This window comes from Octodon degus, unplaced genomic scaffold, assembly GCF_000260255.1.
Source record: "Octodon degus isolate 3935 unplaced genomic scaffold, OctDeg1.0 scaffold00123, whole genome shotgun sequence".
NCBI classification, from domain to species: Eukaryota; Metazoa; Chordata; class Mammalia; order Rodentia; family Octodontidae; genus Octodon; species Octodon degus.
In genome coordinates, this window is record NW_004524699.1 from 3673268 (window position 1) to 3682595 (window position 9328).

The following is a 9328-nucleotide window of genomic DNA, read 5'->3' on the forward strand; positions in this document are numbered from 1 at the left end:
GAACCGTGGTCCCTGTGCTTTGCTAAGCTTGTTCTAAGTAGGTGCTTTAGACCACTGAGCCATCTCACCAGCCCCCTGCTTGGTTCTTAACCTTTGGTGGGCATCAGAATCGAAGGCCCCAATTCCAGAGTTTTTGATTCAGAGATCTCCAGAAAAGGCCAAGAATTTACAACAAATTCCTGGCCACTGATATTGCTGTAATGGGGGTGCAAGGACCACCTCTTAAGAGGTACTGTTTTACCATGCCCTCTACCCTAGAATATTTCTATTTGGGACCTATGAACTTGAAATCTACAGAAATTTGATAATTTTTCTGTTAGAGGAAGCTCTGTATAGTGACTTTCAGAAACATACGTGGCATTTGTTTGACTTGTATTTTCTTGTTAAATGATTTTGTCCTTGTTAATAAAAAGTCAAAACAGGAGCAGAATTTGTAGAAGAGACATGCTTTACTGAAACCAAGCCCTGGCCCTGCCAGTGCATTACAGGAGGATTTGGCTCCTTTGGAATAGGATATGCGCATTAGTGACCTGTCTGTCAAGGCCTCCAAGGGCAGCAGTTGCGAGTGAAGAATGAGGCCAGTTGGAGAGGTCCTGCCCAGCTTCTGCGACCTTGAGAGGGACTGCTGCTGCTGAGCGCATGTAAAGCCATGTGTGCCTACACGTTTTGGCAGCATTGGCCACCAGCTGTTTGACACTTGCCCTGAGCGCAGAAGTCTTTCCTACCCCTTTTCTTTCTTCTCTCTATATTTGTAGGAAGAGAGAATTAGACCAAACATTTCATTCTTTTTAGATGCACTTGTGCTAAAGACAACTTGATTCATTTGACAGAATGTTATTCTAAAAAGTCACCTGAGAATTCATGATCTGATCTGAATATTAATGTAGCACTGTAACATTTCTGCTTCTAGACTGTACCCAATAATGAAGTAGTCTATCAGTGCCTGGACCTGTATCTGAACTTTTTTTTCTGTGTTTTTCTAGGGAAGGGTCTACAGGGTGTTTGGGGTCTCACTATTAGATCAGACTTGTAGTGATTCTCCTGTTTACAGCCTCCCAAGTGCTGGGATTATAGGTGTGCGCCACACCTAGTCTTAATTGCTGACTCAGCACACCCTGGGGTTGGGGTGCAGTCCCAGTGCCTGCAGTCCCAGTGCCTGCTTGCCGGCGATTTAATCCACTGAGCTATTTGGCCGGCCCTTTTTTTTTTTCTTTTTCTTTTTCTTTTTCTTTCTTTCTTTCTTTCTTTCTTTCTTTTTTTTTTTTTTTTTTTTTTGACAGTCTCAGTATGTATTTCGCCCTACCCTCAAACCCACAGTGATCTTGCTGCCTCAGCCTCCCGAGTTCTGGGACCATAGGCATGTGCCATTAAATTATTTTGCAGTGAAGTCTTGCTATGTTTCCTTGGGCTACTCGAACACTCCCCTACCTCGGCTTCCCACTTAGCTGGGAGTACCAACATTCCCTGGTTTGGGTTTTGTAGATACAATGTTGAATATAGAAACAAAATTGTAGTGAAGAGACATCTGCCTTCACTCATACCCACAGTTGAATTTATACAGCCTGGACGCTGTGTACAAAAGCATCATGGGTGGTTGGATATGCTGCTGTTTTATGTGAAGTGTAGCCTGGGGGGTGCCTAGAGTTCATGTCCAGGCTAAGGTCACAACATTTATTTTCTCAAAGTGTGAATATTCAGTTGATAAATTTAAAGTACTTGCTAAAGGCATTTTAGACACCCATCAGTACAGTATTTGATAGAAGTCTGTATTGCTCTTAGACTTTTTTTTTTTTTTTTTTGGGCAGAACCAGGGATTGAACTCAGGCCCTTGCGCTTGCCAGGGAAGCGCTTATTCCACTGAGCTATCTCCCTGTCCCATGCTGTTGGACTTCTCAAAGCTCCTAGTGCATCTTGAGTAGGGCAGAGATTTGAGGGGGAAATGGTGCAGGTCCTGCTGTTGACAGCTCTGCACGGCAGTTAGGCTGGAGGCCCTTGTGATCCCCAGGCTTGTAAGCCTTTTGTTCACTGTAAACACCTAGAGAATGTAGTGAAGATGAGCTATGACGACAAATCAAGGATTTTCCAGTTAATCACAGAGCCCTTTAAACCTCTCTTATTTGTATTCAAAAAGACTGTAGAGAACACAGCTTTTGGGTCAGATGTCAAAGAAGGAACGTTGTAGATCTGGGGCCATGTTCCTTTTTTTGGTGTTTGAAGATGAAGATGTACTCTTGACGTTTCTGTTGTGATTTGACAGGTGTTTCTGTCTGTGCCCCTCATTGCCAAGCGGGAGGTTCACACAGTGCATCTCACTTTACTGCTCTGAATGTAGGACACCTGAAAGGCAGTAGTTAAGTAAATTGTTTTGTGATATTTTGTTTTTTTGAGCAAGTTCTCACGAGTTTGTTCAGGCTATCCTTGAACACATTACATAGCTCAGGCTGGCTTTGAACTCATTTTGATTTCTCTACCTCAGCCTCTTCAGTAAATGAACATTTACAAATATAAATAACTGCAGGCAGCCTGTTTCGTATCTGTTTGATATATCTTGGAAAATTGATGCTGAGTCAGTCTGATTGTCCTTTTTTATCATAGTGATAAAGAAGTTGTAACATTGTACAGTGGAAAGAAACCACTCTTGATTTCCTGTGGCAGTGCCTTTATGTAAGATAGTAATCTTGACTGCGTAGGCTGTAAGATCTCATCTTGGGTATATCCTAATTTTACCTTTGCCTTAGATACTCTTTATTTTCAGGTAAAAGATCAACTGAGATCAATTGCAACAGAAAGTCACTGTGACTCACTGGGTTAATCCTGATTTTAGGCCTCTGAGGATGTGGATGCCTCTGCCAAGTCCAGTGCTGTGACTTGGTGGAGCCAGGTGGCCAGGCAGCGTGCTCTGTCTACAAGCTTTGGCTCAGCCCTGCTCACACACTTGGAGAGGCTGCTGAGGACCACACCACTGGCATGGAAGCCCTAAATGTGTTCCCTGTGGAACTGCAATTACCCTGTCATCTGGAGGGAGAGACTGTTAGAATGAATTGCTCAGTCCCCTCAACTTTAACCACCATGTGTATTCCAGAGCTTGTTTCTAGGAGCTACGTGTAGTTAGGTGCAGCAGTGTGTGTGTGCAGCTGCCTACTACCTGTGCTTCCCAGCAATGGCTGTCCAAGAATTGGATGAGCTCTTATGGTCCCTTGTATGCTAAGGGCCATGACTGGCAGCGTACTCCAGCCCAAAGGCCCTTGTGATCAAGGAGTTTGCAATCTGTGATCACATTGTTTGATCCCTAACACTGTTTGAAGGACCAGTATTTTAAAAGCAAACTGGAATGTGTTTGTATATATTCATTTAACATGGATGGTTAGGTAGTTTGAGCGGAAAATAGGGTAAAGGGGGAAGAAAATTGAGGGAGTGCTGTTTGCATATATTTTGTGCCTGTCATGTAGAAGCAGTAGACTTAGTGCTGCTTGAAAGCAGAATCAAGCTTTGTACACTTATCTGAGAAATATTTTAACTGCTAATCACTCAACCAACAAGGGCCAGACACTGGTAGCTGTTAGAGATAGAGTACTGAATAAAGTAGGCTCTTCTGTCTGAAGCTTCTAGTGAGGGAGACATGTTCAGTGATTAATTACACTCATTTAATTGGGTCGAAGCAAGAAGACAGAGAAATATAGGCTGCCAAGTGTCTATATTGGCGGCTGACCTAATGTGGGAGGGAAGTGGAGGCCTCAGAAGGCGGGGTGTTAGCCTGAGACTTTAAGGATGAGCTGGTTTAGGGGCCAGGGTGGGGTCTTAGATGCTGGGTTGAAGAGTGGGGCAGGGGTGCTGTGTGGCTTGACTGGGAGATTGAAAGAGCCCTGAGGCAGGGCCGCAGGGAGGGAAGGGAGTGCAGAACCGCTCGCCCCTGCCCCTGCAGAGCCTGGAACCGGCCTTAGGAGGTTGATGTTGCCCAGGGAGGAGTGGAAGGTGACTCAGGGTCAGGTGTTAGAGACCTGGGGTAAATGGTAAAAGTGACACAGTTGAAAGAGTGGCAGGGGCCGGATTTTGGCTTCGACCTTGTTCTCGAGCCTCTCATGCCCATTCCTTGGTAACAGCTAACCAAAGGCACAGATGGCAAGTTTAGCAAAGTATAAGTTCAGCCACCTGGCATTCATCAACACAGGTGAGAGGCGCAGCTCCCAGGGGCTGAGTGTTTAGTCTAGTGGGAGCCAGGGGCCACCTGTTGTAGCGGCCGTAGTGGGAGAGAAGCACCCGGTGGACCTTAGGCTCTTGTCTGGTATGCATTGGGTTTTACCCCATTATGAGGCTATTATCTACATATGCATCTCTGTGTGTGCATTTCCTTTCAGGGACCATGAAAGATACCAGATTAAGAACATTGGAAACTGAAGTCCCAGTTACCCCCAGAACAGGTAAGGTACACTCCCAAGTCTCATGGTCAGCGATAGATGGGAGGGAATCCCTCATGGGGTCCATAACATTTATGATTGCAGGGATTGGATGTCTATCACGTAATTATCAAAACTACTGGCGACTTCTTAATTTCTGTTTAGTGTTGTGCACCACCCGGTCACTTCTTGTCTTCTGAGCGGCGCTTTTTGTGTGTCCCCCTCACATAGGGTTCAAAGGTCTTGTGCAGTTTCCTAAGGGCATTTAGCTAGAACCCGGTGGACATGTGGTGCAGATCAGTCATGTGTGACAGCAAAGTGACTTTAACCACTGATTAATTCAGGGTGTGGATATTAGAGTAGGTTGTTGGACTGTGCAGGGGCTCTCAGCCCGTGCTGGGCTCATACAGATACACCAGCGCAATGCCTGGGCCCTGCTTCTTCACCTGCTCTGGAGCAAGGCGAGGCTCCAGATAATTTTTTTGCCCTTCTTCCTTTTTTTTTTCTTTTTGTATTTTAAGAAAAGGTCTACAGGGTGTTCAGGGTCTCACTACTAGATCAGGCTCATAGTGATCCACTTGTTTACAGCTTCCCAAGAGCTGGGATTAGGGGTGTGCACCACCACGCCCAGTCTAAGTTGCTGTCTCAGTGTGCTCCAGGGGCGGGGCTGGCACGGCAGGCCTGGGGATTGAACCCCCAGTCCCTGTGCCTGCTTGAAGGAGCTTTAATCTGCTGAGCTATTTGGCTGGTCCTATTTGTTGTCCATCTTGGGTCGAGAGCCCATGGACTAACTAGTGAGCATTCATTAGTGTCGGTGTTTATTAATTCTCTTATGTTTTGGAAGATAAATTATATACCTTGGTAAGTTTTAGGAATTGAAAGTTTCTCATAGTGCCAGAATATAACCTTCATAAAAATTGAGGCTTTAGCATTTCATAGATCAGAATTTAGTCTTTGTGAACTACTGATCAGCAAGCTGTCATTTTGCGTTTACAGCAAGAATGTGTGTATGTAGAAGGGGCGGGGGGCATTTGGCCTACTGTTTGAATATACAGCTGCCAAAGCGGTTTCATTTCGTAGCTCAGTGGTCGCTATTCACTGTATGCTGTCACCGTGTGTCGTATCTATGTCATAGAAGTCTAGGAAATAAGGTCAGAATTCTTGCCTTAAAGATCTGTGTCGGTTAGTAAACAGACAATAGATCATAGATGATCTAGCAGGTGAAAATATTGTTCTCATAAGTGGAGGAGAGTTTTCTAAATTTGAGTTTTCATTTTTAATTTTTTTATGTGTTCTTCATCTCATCCCTTTTAGAAGTTCACTGAATATGGACTTGAACCCAGTCAGCTGGTCGGATGTTCAGAACATTGATGCCCAGTTGGAATATCAACAATATAAAATGTAAATTCTGGGATACGAAAATAAGTCTCAAATTTTATTAAACATTTTCTGTGGTTAGAATTTCGTTACATTTCATTTATTTGTTTGATTGGTTTTTGTTTTTGTTTTGTTTTGTTTTTTTGAGGTGGGCTTCACTATGTAGTTCAGGTTGCCTTTAACTTACTATGTTCAAGCCCCAGATTGGTCTTAGATTTGCAGAGGAGCCTCTTGCCTCAGCCTCCTAAATACTGGGATTGCAGGTGTGTGCCACCATGTCCGGCTTTTGTTACATTTTAGTAATTAGATTTAAAACTGAAGTTTTTGAGTAGGAAAAGTGCTTTGTGAACACTTGCTTCTGGATCGTCCAGTAGGTGGCCACTGTGTTACCTGTGTGGTTCTCTCTTAAGCTAGTATACCTCATCCCATTGTCAACCAAAGCTGTATTCAGACAAGTTTCCAGGAGAGAAGTTTTTTTTTTAAAAAAAAAAAAGCTGATACCTGAGATCCACAGTCTGGAAGTGCCCACAAAGCACTGTCTTCAAGCACCGAGACTTGCTGACAGCCTGTAGTAACGGTCTTGACGAGCTTTTGATGAAGCCTTCTCTCCTCCACAGATTTGCAACTAAGAAATTGTCTTAAAGCATTTCAGTAAAGTCTGTTTTGAAATTTGATTGCTGAATACAAAATCTGAGTATTTCATTTTTTCCTTAACACTGATTATTCAAGTCTTTATAATTCTCTTGCCTTGGTACTGTTTTTCACAGATCCCCACCCCTGCTGGCGATAGAACCCAGGGTCACATTGTGCTGAGCAAGTGCTCTACTGCTGAGTTACACCCCTATTTTGTTTTGTTTTATTTGAGACAGGGGCTTATTATGTACTTCAAAGTGGCGTTGAACTCACTGTATAGCCCAGATGAGTCTGAAACTTGTGGTAAACCTCCAGCATGCGCAGCTAGCCTTTTTTGTATTGTTTATGTTTGGTTTAAAAGTGGCCTTTGGACATTGTTTATTGTACATGGATTTTTATGTACTTCATTCATACAAAATGGAAGTGAAAGGGTTGACGTTTTATTTTAAATTGATTCTCACAAATGTGAAGTACTCCCAAGTGTGACCTTTTCTTGAAAGACTACAATTTAAATGTAGTTCTTAAATGTTATTTTGTTTATAATCAATACTGCAGAAGAGTTCAGTAAGTTAGAATTAAAGTGTTTAGTTTTTATTGTGTAGTTGAGTTAAATTGTTACAAACACTTGTAAGACTGCCCAGCTAAGTTACTCTTAATAGTTAGGTTAATATATTTATTTAAAGGTTTTTAGTTGTTTTTTAGTATAAATATTACACCATTAACTGACACTTTTACTTTCACAATAAGCATACATTTTAGACTGAAATTGGTAGAATTTCAACTTATGAGACACAGAATGTCATCTAGATGTTTTACCTCTCCTCAGAAGTGAATGTTCAAATGTTGACTTACCGCTCATTTTCCTAAGTATATTCTCGTCCACATCACTCATATTTTGTAGACAGGTATAATGGTAGCAGCCTAAACATTTAGCTACCATGCAGGAGGCCATAGGAATGGTAACGGGAGGGGACAGTGATGCCGAGGGAGGAAGGGAGGCATTCACCAGCCCATCATGGGGGGCCTTGAAGGCTGCCCATGAGTTTGCTCTTCCTAGTGGGTCCTACACAGGAAAGTGCTGGATTCTGGTTTCCAGGCTTCATAGTTTCCTGTGGTCCTTTGGTAAATGAGTTTAAGGAAGTGAGGGAGCCTCCTGCTCTCCTTCCAAAGAGAAAATTGCGGAGGGCTTGCCTTGAGTGGGTGTGAGGAATAGCCAAACGAGTGGGTTTGCTGTGGGGCAGGTACAGAGGCAGGAGTGTTGCTGAGTGTGTGCTTTAGCCTCCTGATAGTCCTTTTTATTCTTCGAATTATTTCTTTATTTTTGAGATAAAGTCTCATTCGGTGTATCAGGCGGGCCTCAAACTCACAGTGATTCTCCTGCCTTAGCTTCCTGAATGCTGGATTACAGGCATGCACCATAACCGCTCAAGTCTGATAGTGTCTTTTATTGAGATCTGGATGACTGGCAGAGCAGCAAGTTTTGAAACGAGAGTGAGTGGGTATTCAAGGCCATGACTCCTTAGTAGTATCCTCTGCAGCACTGTACTGTGGCCCGCAGCCCCCAGAGATAATAGTAAATAAATTAAATGGAGTGCTGCTCAGTGTGTAGGATGGAGACACTTCTCTGTGCTCTTTTCTATAACAGGCTACCCCTATAATGTTAGAGACATCATGGCTGTCTGTGTAGGCTTCAGGGTATCTGTAGTGCTCATCCGCTGCGGCTGTGTGTCTAACAAGTGCATATCTCGTCCCACACTCCCAGAGTGCGGGTCCAGCGGCCGCCTTCCTCTTCTGTGCCCCTCCTGAGCCGTGGCCACTTTTCCCCGGAGCATGTGTGCTCCATCTGTGCAATTCTCAGGTCTGCCCGCCCTGCCGAGCGCTCTACTCTCAGTAACCCTGAAGTACTTCGTTTAAGAAGGAGATGGGTGTTAGCCATCGGACTGATTCCAAAAGCTTTTGACTTAGCTTTTAGAGTGCTTTTCAGAATGTCAGTTTCTTACATAGAGAATCTCACAAAGGCCCAAGATTTATATATTTCCTGTGGAATAAGAAATATGGTTATGAAGTAGAATTTTAGAACACTGGGGAAAGTTATTACCAAAAATATTATAATGTGTTTAATAAAATCTTGGTTCTGCTCTTTATAAGCCAGACTTTCACCTAAATTACATTTATAAACTGAAAAACAAGCTAGGTGTCCGAGCTGATAGCCCTGACCATCGCCAGGTGTGCTCTGAGTGGGCGCCGTCTCCGCGTAAGCCCAGCTCCTGCCACCGTGTTGTGCGGTGGCCTGCATTTGGGGGCCGGCCCGCACATCGCTGCCTGGCGGTACACAGAAGACATACCACAGTCGTGCTAGACTGGAGGCTGGAGGGGAGCAGTTTTACTGGAATATGTGAAAGCAGATGGGAGACAGAATACGTCTATGAGCTGGGCTCTTGATCACCAAAGAACCATTTGTCATTTACCTGGAGCAGAAATGTGCAGGTGGCACATGAGCTCTTGGAAAGTTGTCTTAAAGGTGTGGCCCAAAGAGTTTTACTGATTTTTCTTATAACTTACAGGTAAGAGTCAGTGAGTATGCTTTCACCAGGCACTGTCCTGAGTGCTCTGTGTCCTTATCACTTCATCCTTTTGGTGAGCAGTAAGGCCTGATGGGAGTCATAGTGTAATACAGCTCACAGTAAGATGTCGTTTGTTTCTGTTTTCAGTTTGATATAGATTCTTACCAATTGTGGCCCACACTTCTGCATCCTTTGGAATTGGCTTCTGTTGTGATTTTTTCTGTAAGATTTTTGCTTGCAAGTATGATCTTGCAACTTTCTATAGTTAAGCGTTTTGTGTAATTTTTCTGACTGATGAACCTCTGACTCAGTCGTAGCTGAACCAGTGAATGTCACCAGGTGTAGTTAGATGAGAGCGCG

At 43.7% G+C, this 9328-nt stretch overlaps 1 protein-coding gene across 2 annotated transcripts in view; it reads left to right on the forward strand.

The window, feature by feature from the left end:
- Positions 1 to 9328, forward strand: part of Tsc1 (TSC complex subunit 1) — a 48939-nt gene that overhangs the window by 4616 nt on the left and 34995 nt on the right. The window contains exons 2-3 of one of the 2 annotated variants that reach the window (XM_023700315.1): positions 4356 to 4418; positions 5709 to 5795. The gene's annotated coding sequence lies outside the window, so the exon portion shown is untranslated. The remainder of the gene's footprint in view (positions 1 to 4355; positions 4419 to 5708; positions 5796 to 9328) is intronic. The other variant, XM_004640430.2, reaches the window with a different exon arrangement.